This window comes from Muntiacus reevesi, chromosome X (assembly GCF_963930625.1).
Source record: "Muntiacus reevesi chromosome X, mMunRee1.1, whole genome shotgun sequence".
Lineage (NCBI taxonomy): Eukaryota > Metazoa > Chordata > Mammalia > Artiodactyla > Cervidae > Muntiacus > Muntiacus reevesi.
The window spans coordinates 144,458,644-144,467,946 of NC_089271.1; the positions used below are offsets into that span (position 1 = coordinate 144,458,644).

A 9,303-nucleotide genomic window follows, 5' to 3' on the forward strand; every position below is an offset into this window, starting at 1 on the left:
CTGCGTCTCTTATGTCTCTTGCATGGCAGGTGGGTTCTTTACCACTAACTCTACCCGAGAAGCCCCTCTCAAGCTACGGTGGCTCAGAAATGGAAAAATAAGATTCTGCGGTGGAATTAAATGGCTGCCAATTGGCCAGAGTCACTCTGACGGTGGCAAGCACTTGAGCTATGGAGGTCAGTCAGACATTCTCAGGAAGCTCAAACTGTTTTTTGTTTTTTCAAAAAAAAAAAAAGTTATTTAACACTAGCGCAACCCGGGAAGCCCTTTCCTACATGCTGCATAGTTCAAAGAGTTTCTGGGGGAGGTCATAGAAAGTTTAAAGATTCCCGCTGTGATTGATCCACAGAGGGTCAAAGGGGGAGGGGCATTTGGTGACACGTGACATGGGGTGACTGAGAGACAGGCCTCCCTGACTTCCATTTTATTCAATCAGATATGGACCTTGTCAGTGACTTCAGGGCAGGCAGGGATTATAAAGCCGGGCACCTGCCCTAGGAAGCTGCCTTCCCTCTGAGCTGTGGGAAAGGTGAGTCCGAGATGGATGAGTCATCACCTAAGCTGTCTGAGGAAGACCTGGGCAATGAAGAAATCTAGCCCTGTGAAGCCGAGCCCTCCGAAATGGAGCCAAGGAAGGCAAAGGAGAAGATACCAAAGGGTCACTACGGTAACTGCCGCCACCGCTGCCTCTCCGATAACACTGAGAGCTTCACCAGCTATTTCTCCAGGGTGCTAAAGCAAGTCCACATGGGCTTGAGTCTCTCACAGGAGGCCGTGAATGTCATGAGTTCCTTCGTGATAGATATATTTCAGCGCATCGCCAGAGGCTGGGCGCTTGGCCCCCAAAAACAAGCGCCCCACCATCACCTCCAGAGAGATCCAGACTTCTGTGAGCTTGCTGCTGCCTGGGGAGATGGGCAAACACGCCAGGTCAGAGGCCACCAAGGCGGTCATCAAATACACCACCAGCAGATAGGCTGACCCAGAATTTTGCATAACAAAGGCTCTTTTCAGAGCCACTTGGCAGGAAAAGACCTATAGCACTGAACAGTCACATGCACTCTAGGTTCTTGACCTGTGCCCTAGTGCCATGGTTAAAACATTTCTACCCTGAGGAAAGCATTATAAACCTCATCAATATGTGTCTGTTGTGTCAGTTGTTCCAGGCAAAGTCATGAACTCTTCTTAACCATATTGCATCTCCTCACTTTCCTAAAAGGTCATTTCTATCCGTGGTTTCTCTGTCAGTCATTTTAGGGATCTTTATGGTCAAAATTCTTTCCATGAAAGTTTCATTGACCTTTCATATTGTCATTCTCCCACCTGTATACAGGAGTATCATTCAGAGACTTTTATGTGCCATATAGCAATCCATAAAGTGCAGTAGCAGATATAAATGGCTTCCTAGGTAGCTCTGGTGTTAAATAAATAACCTGCCTGTCCAAGCAGGTAGATGTAAGAGACATGGGTTCCATCCCTTGGTGGGGAATATCCCCTGGAGAAGGGCATGGCAAACCACTCCAGTATTGACTGGAGAATCACGTGGACAGAGGAGCCTGGTGGGCTACCATGGATAGAGTCACACATAGTCAGATATGACTTAGCATGCATTCACACAACAGATATAAAAATCTTAATTACCCATTCATACTCTTTCAACATACCTGAAATCTGGATTCAGTTAAAAACATGAAATAGGAGCCCACTGCAGTGTAAAATTTGAAAATCTAATTTTCTGGAATCAAGCAATATACCTTCTGAAATTAGTATTCTACCTAATTCAGATTGGTCTCCTTTTTTTTTTTTTTTCTTTTTTGCAGCCTATAACTTTTTGGGATTTGACTTAAGTGCAGTTTTGCCCAGATGATGAGATCATCAAATGACAGAAGCTGTAGCCACAGTCCCCACAGTAACAACTAATGGGACTGGCAACTCAGTGAGTCAAATGATAGGCCCAAAATGTGGTGAGGTGACCAGGGCTGGGCCAATAACAGCTTTCCTGTGATTTTTACCCTGGAGATTGATTAGGAAGGAGGTGTGATGGTTTTCCTGTTGATTTTCTGTTCAAGTACTTGTTTAAACCATGGTGATTTAAGTACAGGCATCCAGATCTGGTAGTGGGGCATGTCTCTATCTCCTTGCATCAAAATAAGAGGAGGATGTTCAGCAACTCAGAGAACTCAGAGGACTCCTTCCACTAACTCAAGTAATTTGATTGTTAATGCTTATGATAATATTTATTAAATTTAATATTCACTGTGTATCTTTTTTGGTGCATTGACCTTTCCGTTTGTTTTTCTGTAGGAATGTAGCTGACTTTCAATGTAGTTGGTGATTATCCAATTCCTTTTTTTTCCATTAATTTCCAGCTTACCACACATTGCAGAGAGAATGCACTACACTATTTTAATCTTTTGCAATTTTCTATGATTTTCATTAGAATTCAGTATTTCATATTTTATACCATACTTTCTTGAACTCTTAGTGAGAATATACTGTAGAGCAAAGGGAAATATAGCAAATATTTTTGTAGTAACTTTAAACAGAGTATAATATACAAAACTATTGAACACTGTGTTGCAAACCTGAGCTAATATAATATTTAACTCAGCTAAACTTCAAGAAAACTTTAAAAATTAAAAAGACAATTCTCAGTACGCCTAGATTTGGATGTAGAAACCTGTGAAGGATGTCAGTATCAGCTAAACAATGAAAGAAAATTAGAGAAAATGCAGAATTCTAGCCTTTTCTTGAGCCCAGATTTAGTTCTTTGCTAGGTCAGTCAGACATGATAGATATTTGTAATGTCTAAATTATTTTTTTATTAATTTCATTTCCTAATTTATTCCCATTCTCCCATAAGTGTATTATGGAATTCTTCAGAAGTATTTTATGTGTGATATGTAATAGATAAATGAAGAAACAGACATACCCATCCACTACACTTATCACACGTATGTTAGATTAAGCATACAAGTAAATTTATAAATAAGGATTGATGTATAGTACAGAAATGTCAAAACAAAGTTTTCATAGCAATTTAACTTTCCTAGTTCCCTGGTTTCTGAATTCCTTTAGAAATTCATACAGATTTTTTTCTAAACAATTTTTTCCTAGCAGAGAATCTTTCAATCTTTAAGACACAGACTTTCATGACCTGAAATTTTACATCCATTAGAGAGTGTCCAGTGAGAGCAGTTCAACCTCCTGTCTCCATTGGTATAGCCAATGGTCACTTGGCAGCCTGTGAGCCACAGCTGTTGACTGAAACTCTGATTGAGAAACCAGAGCTGAACAGATAATAGCCTTTCTATGAAATTCAGCCTGAAGATTAAGAGAGAGGGAACTGTGATAGTTTGCCTGTTCTTTTTTGGTTCCATATTTCTGTTTAATCATGGGGATAAAATATGAACTCAGATCAGGTCATCTCTCCAGGCTCTTGCATCAATTTGGAGAAGGATTTTCAGGAATATAAAATCTAAGATATCTCCTCTTACCTCAAGACATTTGAATGTAAAGTTTATGTTAAGGGTCATATCTTTTCCATTGCTTTTTCCTCATGGACCTTGCAAATTTTTATTTGAATTTTACTTATGACATTTTGCTATAAATGTACTGATTAATTTTAAAGAAGCTGATCTTCCATTGCTTTTCTTTTTAAACTGATTCCTAGTTTCATACATCTGTAGAGAGAGAACATTGTGGGATTTCAAAACTTTGTGATATTTTGATTTGGTTTGGATCATGGAAAAGGCAAGGGAATTCCAAAAATACATCTACTTCTGCCTCATTGACTATGATAAAGTCTTTGACTGTGTGGATTACAACAAAGTGTTGAATATTCTTAAAGAGATGGGAATAACCGACCACCTCACCTGTCTCCTGAGAAGCCTTACGCAGGTCAAGAAGCAAGAGCTAGAACCAGACATGGAACAACAGACTAGTTCCAAACTGGGAAAGGAGTACTTCAAGGCTGTATATTGTCACCCTGATTACTTAACTTCTATGCAGAGTACATCATGTGAAATGCTGGAATGGATGAAGCACAAGCTGGAATCAAGATTTCTGGAGAAATATCAAAAACCTGACATATGCAGATGACACCACCCTAATGGCAGAAAGTGTGGACGAACTAAAGAGCCTCTTGATGAAGGTGAAAGAGGAGTGTGAAAAAGCAAGTTTAAAACTTAACATTAAAAAATGAAGATCATGGCATCTGGCCCCAACACTTCATGGCAAATAGATGGGGAAAAAGTGGAAACAGTGACAGACTTTATTTTCTTGGGCTCCAAAATCACTGTGGATGGTGACTGCAGGCATGAAATTTAAAGTTGTATGCTTCTTGGAAGAAAAGTTATGACAAAGCTAGACACTGTAGTAGAAAGCAGAGGCATCACTTTGACAACAAAGGTCCGTCTAGTCAAAGCTATGTTTTTTTTCCAGTAGTCCTGTATGTATGTAACGGTTGGACCATAAAGAAGGCTGAGTGCTGAAGAATTTATGCTTTTGAACTGTGCTGTTGGAGAAGATTCTTGCAAGTCACTTAGACAGCAAGGAGATCAAACCAGTCAATCCTAAGAGGCAATCAGTCCTGAATATTCACTGGAAGTACTGATGCTGAAGCTGAAACTCCAATACTTTGACCACCTGATGCAAAGAGCTGAGTCATTGGAAAAGACCCTGATGCTGGGAAAGATTGAGTGCAGAAGGAGAAGGGAGCAAAAAAGGATGAGATGGTTGGATGGTATCACCGTTCCAACAGACATGATTTTGAGCAAACTCCGGGAAATAGTGAAGGACAGTGAAGCCTGGTATGCTGCACTTCATGGAGTCACAAAGAGTCAGACATGACTGAGAGACTGAACAACAAAGAAGACATAGAGATAAGACAGAGGGTATCAGGTGTGATTATTTTCTTGGTAACATAGAGGGTATCAAGTGAGATTATTTGCTAGCCCTTTCCTTCTTTGCTTGCTTTGTTGTATGTTTCTAATCATGGTGATTTTAAAATATCATATTAGTTATCTGAAACTGATGTACAGATGCCAGAGATCGGTTTATTGAACAGTACATACTTAATGTCTCACACTTTTGGAGGCCGGAAATCCTCCTGAAAATGTCAGCTGGTTTGGTTCCTTCAGAATAATGTGAAGGAAGCCTCTGTTCCAGTCCTCTCTCCTTGGCTTGTGGAGATGGCAGTGACCCTTCCATTTCTGCTCACAGTTTCCTCCCTATATGAAGGTTTTTGTGTCCATATTTCTCATTTTTATGAGAATACAGGTCATTTTAGATTAGGGGGCATCATAATGAACCCAACTGAACTTGATTCCTCCAGTTTAAATCCTGTCTCCGTATACATGTATTATATGTATGGGTATTACATGTCACGTACTAAGGTTTAGTACATCAGCACAGATATATTAGGGAAAGGAATTCAACCCAGAGAAGACAAGGATTTTGAGTTATAGGTGGATATAGCTGTTGACTTTTCCATTGTATTGAAACCATTTCTTTTTTTCACAGATAAATGCTGGTATGATATTTACTAGGTGGTATAGTTACAATTTTTAATTCTTCAACTGCATATAAAAGTAGAATATTAAGGGAAAGTTTTATTTATACAGACTTTTTTGATGAATGAAGGCATCCAAATCCCTGAGCCATCTAGAAAATAATGAATTTTCAATAATACATCATTTATCGATGGAAGCATTATAAATTCCTTCAGAACTTTGTGGATTAAGGTAGCAGTCATTTATGATTTCTTATGTATCTGTGGGCCAGGTGAATGCTTCTGCTGATGTGTCTGGTATGTGTCAGGATTTTTTGTAGCTCTTTCTGTTTTTCTTGGCCCCTTATACACTTTATATCACATTGCTTCAAAATTAATAGTGTATAAGACTCTTCTCTGCATTCTAACATTGATGCTTGATAAAAGACAAAAAGAGAGACAAAAGAGTTAGGGACAGAGACCTGTCCTAAGGAGGGAGTCATGAAGGAGAAGTTACCACACAGTAGGAAACCCTCTCACAGGTGGGTTTGTGGGGAGGTTTGGAATCTCAGAAAGCAACATAACCGAGAGGAAAAAAAAAAAAAAAACCACATAATACACACCAATGTTTATTCAGTTATGTTTGGTATTCATTTTATACTTTTAAAACAAGTTGAAATGCTCCCTTTTGATTGGATGTTAAAACCTGAAAAGGAAGTCACTGTCAGCCAAACAGGCAAAATATGTACAACCTACAGAAACCAACATTGTTTTTCAGACCCTGAGCAAAGAGTGCCACACTGAAGATACAAAACATAAAGTATTATTTTCAGAAATACATAAACTCTAGAGAAAAAACTGGGCAAGGCAGGATACTAGAAAGAACTTAACCACTCAGTGTTGAGTGACCACAAAGGGGCCTGATCAAGGATGGGTATAAAGGGCTTTTTTTTTTTTTTTTTTTTTTTGGCCCAATGTAGAATTACCACCCCTCAAAAACTGTGCTGGGGATCATTAGACTAAGGATTTTAAAGAAAGAAACTCCCTGAAACTTATCATTTTCATTTTCATGTATGATAATTTTATGAAAAATTTGATGAAAAGAATTTGATTTCAAAGGAGACACACACACACACGAAAAAAGCTAACAACAAATCACCTGCAAGTAGATGTGCCTGAGTGGTACCTCAGGATCATCTAACACACCTGGAACAAAATTTTCAACAAGAAGAGATCTTGGTAAAGCCCTGTACATTATCAAAGACAGCGTCATGAGCCAGTTTGAAAACACAGCACTTTTAGTAAGTCATGTACTTTCTGTCATGGTCATTATATTCTGGGAGAAGTAAATTCAAGGAACCTATAACACTACAATATATTTAATTGTGCTTGGATGTAAATTCAGAAATAAAGTAGGAGCACTAATAAACAATGTTTAAAAGGCACAACTGTTAGGATGTAGAGTGAAGACCGGAAGACCAAGGATGATTAAAACACAGGAAATCTAAGAAAGGGAGGAATAATGGGGTTCGATGTTGAAGAGGATAATATCAAATAAGCAAACGTGGTTACTGACTTCAAAAGGTGATTAAGAGAAAGGGCAGCTTGTGAGCAATGATAATCAAAAAGTGTGGTTTACTGAAATGATAAACTAAGGGGAAGTACTTTACTGATTTAAAAACAAATGGAAAGCATCAAATCAGGCAAAATAGTTTTATTAGGACAAAAATACCCTATTCAGTGGAGAAGGAAATGGCAACCTACTCCAATATTCTTGCCTGGGAGATACCATGGAAAGAGAAGCCTGATGGGCTATAGCCCATGGGATTCCAAGAGTCTACATTTTCCATCTGCTCCCTAGCAACTTCCCATCACACTTCAGATCTGCCTTATCTCTGTAACTTCAGTAGCGAGAGGCTCTGGAGTGAAAAGTCCTCCACCCTTATCTCACTGTTGCTGCTGCTGCTGCTAAGTCGCTTCAGTCATGTCCAACTCTGTGCGACCCCATAGACGGCAGCCCACCAGGCTCCCCCATCCCTGGGATTCTCCAGGCAAGAACACTGGAGTGGGTTGCCATTTCCTTCTCCAATGCATGAAAGTGAAAAGTGAAAGTGAAGTCACTCAGTCATGTCCGACTCTTAGAGACCCCATGGACTGCAGCCTACCAGGCCCCTCCGTCCATAGGATTTTCCAGGCAAGAGTACTGGAGTGGGTTGCCATTGCCTTCTCGGTATCTCACTGTTAGCCATAAGCAAACAGATGAGGCCAAGGAAGGCAGCCAGGAGAGCATGTTCATCCAGCTATCTGACACCAAGTCTTACCCTCTACACCTCTGATTGCCTGAGAGCATGAACTTCAGAACTGAGAATAAGTCTAGTCTCCATACACTGGGCACTCCATCTGCCTTATCTCACTGAGTCCTCAAAACAATCTTATAGACCCTCTTCCACAGAGTAGGAAACTGAGGTGCAGAGAGGTCAAGTCACTTATCCAGAGCACCTCATCTAGAAAGAAGGACAGCTGGAGTTTCAATTCAGGTCTAATCTGACTCCAAAATCTCTGTCCTTAATCACTCTTACTGCCGATTATAGTTTCACTGCTCAAAGTAGTTATAGGACCCAAGCAAACATTGTCACCCTGTTGTGTGTCTATTGCTTGTTAATGCCGCTATGCAGCACTTTTTGTCTCTAGAGATCAAAGGCACCACAATTCTGAAGGGGAGAAAACTTTGAAGCATGAGGCATTCTCATTTTCCCACTCACCCTTTGTGCTCTGTAATTCCCCAGCCCCAGAAGATATCTTTACTCTTTCCCCAGTTCTTTTCCCTTAAAGTGTCTCCACACGCCCTGATTTTCTTTGTTGTCCCAGCACAATTCTTTGTAGTGGTCATTTTACTCTCAAAAGGGTCTGCATAATTGAACAAGAAATTTTACTGTGACCATCCCTATGAAGAGGCGAACAACTTCACACATAATATATCAGTAAACCATGACATATCTGCCGGGCAGGTGCTCCTGAGTGAGTGTGGAGTTTGACCTGAGGGGAGTAGCCCACCTCTCCATGGGGATGGAATAAGGAAGAAACACATTATAAATGTGCTCTTGAGGGCTTTTGTGTACATTCTAGTCTGTTAGTCCTCGAGCAGTCAGAAAACAGGGGTAGAACTAAGCTTGGAATGCAGAATGTGCTCTACTTGGGGGCCAGTGCAGATGCCCTCTCAGCACAACTGTGCATCAAATATGTGGAGCATGGAAAATTGGGAAATCAAACAAAAACTGGTGAAAGAAAAGACTAGATATGGGATTACATCCACTTCCATAACCCCTGTTTTGCCTTAAATCAGAGTCTAGCTAGGTCCTGGGTGTGGACTGCTACAGAGAAATTGAAACCCCCAGGACACAGTAGGACTTTGGGGACTCTTGAAGAAAGCAAGTGGCCAGTGGTAGAAAAGTCATGAGAAAACAGAGCTCTGACAATGCTGGCAGCCATCCTCATGAGTCTGCATGGGAAAGGACCTAATTAATGGCCCAGGAAACCTACCCAGGGAAGGGATCTCCTTCCCAGAATGCTAATATGATTTAAGAGTGGAAATTTTTAGTGGGATTTATGTGAATAAGCTGAAAGACAAAAGACATGTGAATCTCAATCGTTGTTAAAATGACGTGAATGTTTGATATCCCTTAGGTAACTAACATGCTCTGAAACCAAAGATGGTATTGTGAAAAAACATGGATGTCAAAGGAAAACCTAATGTAATGTTTGCTGATGATATGCCACTGTCATTCCTATTTAGAGTTAGGAAGGTGATAAGA

At 40.2% G+C, this 9,303-nt stretch overlaps 1 pseudogene; it reads left to right on the top strand.

Annotated features, from left to right (window-relative positions):
• The first annotated feature begins 621 nt into the window (after positions 1–621).
• LOC136154744 (histone H2B-like) lies at positions 622–976 on the top strand (annotated as a pseudogene).
• The last annotated feature ends 8,327 nt before the right edge of the window (positions 977–9,303 follow it).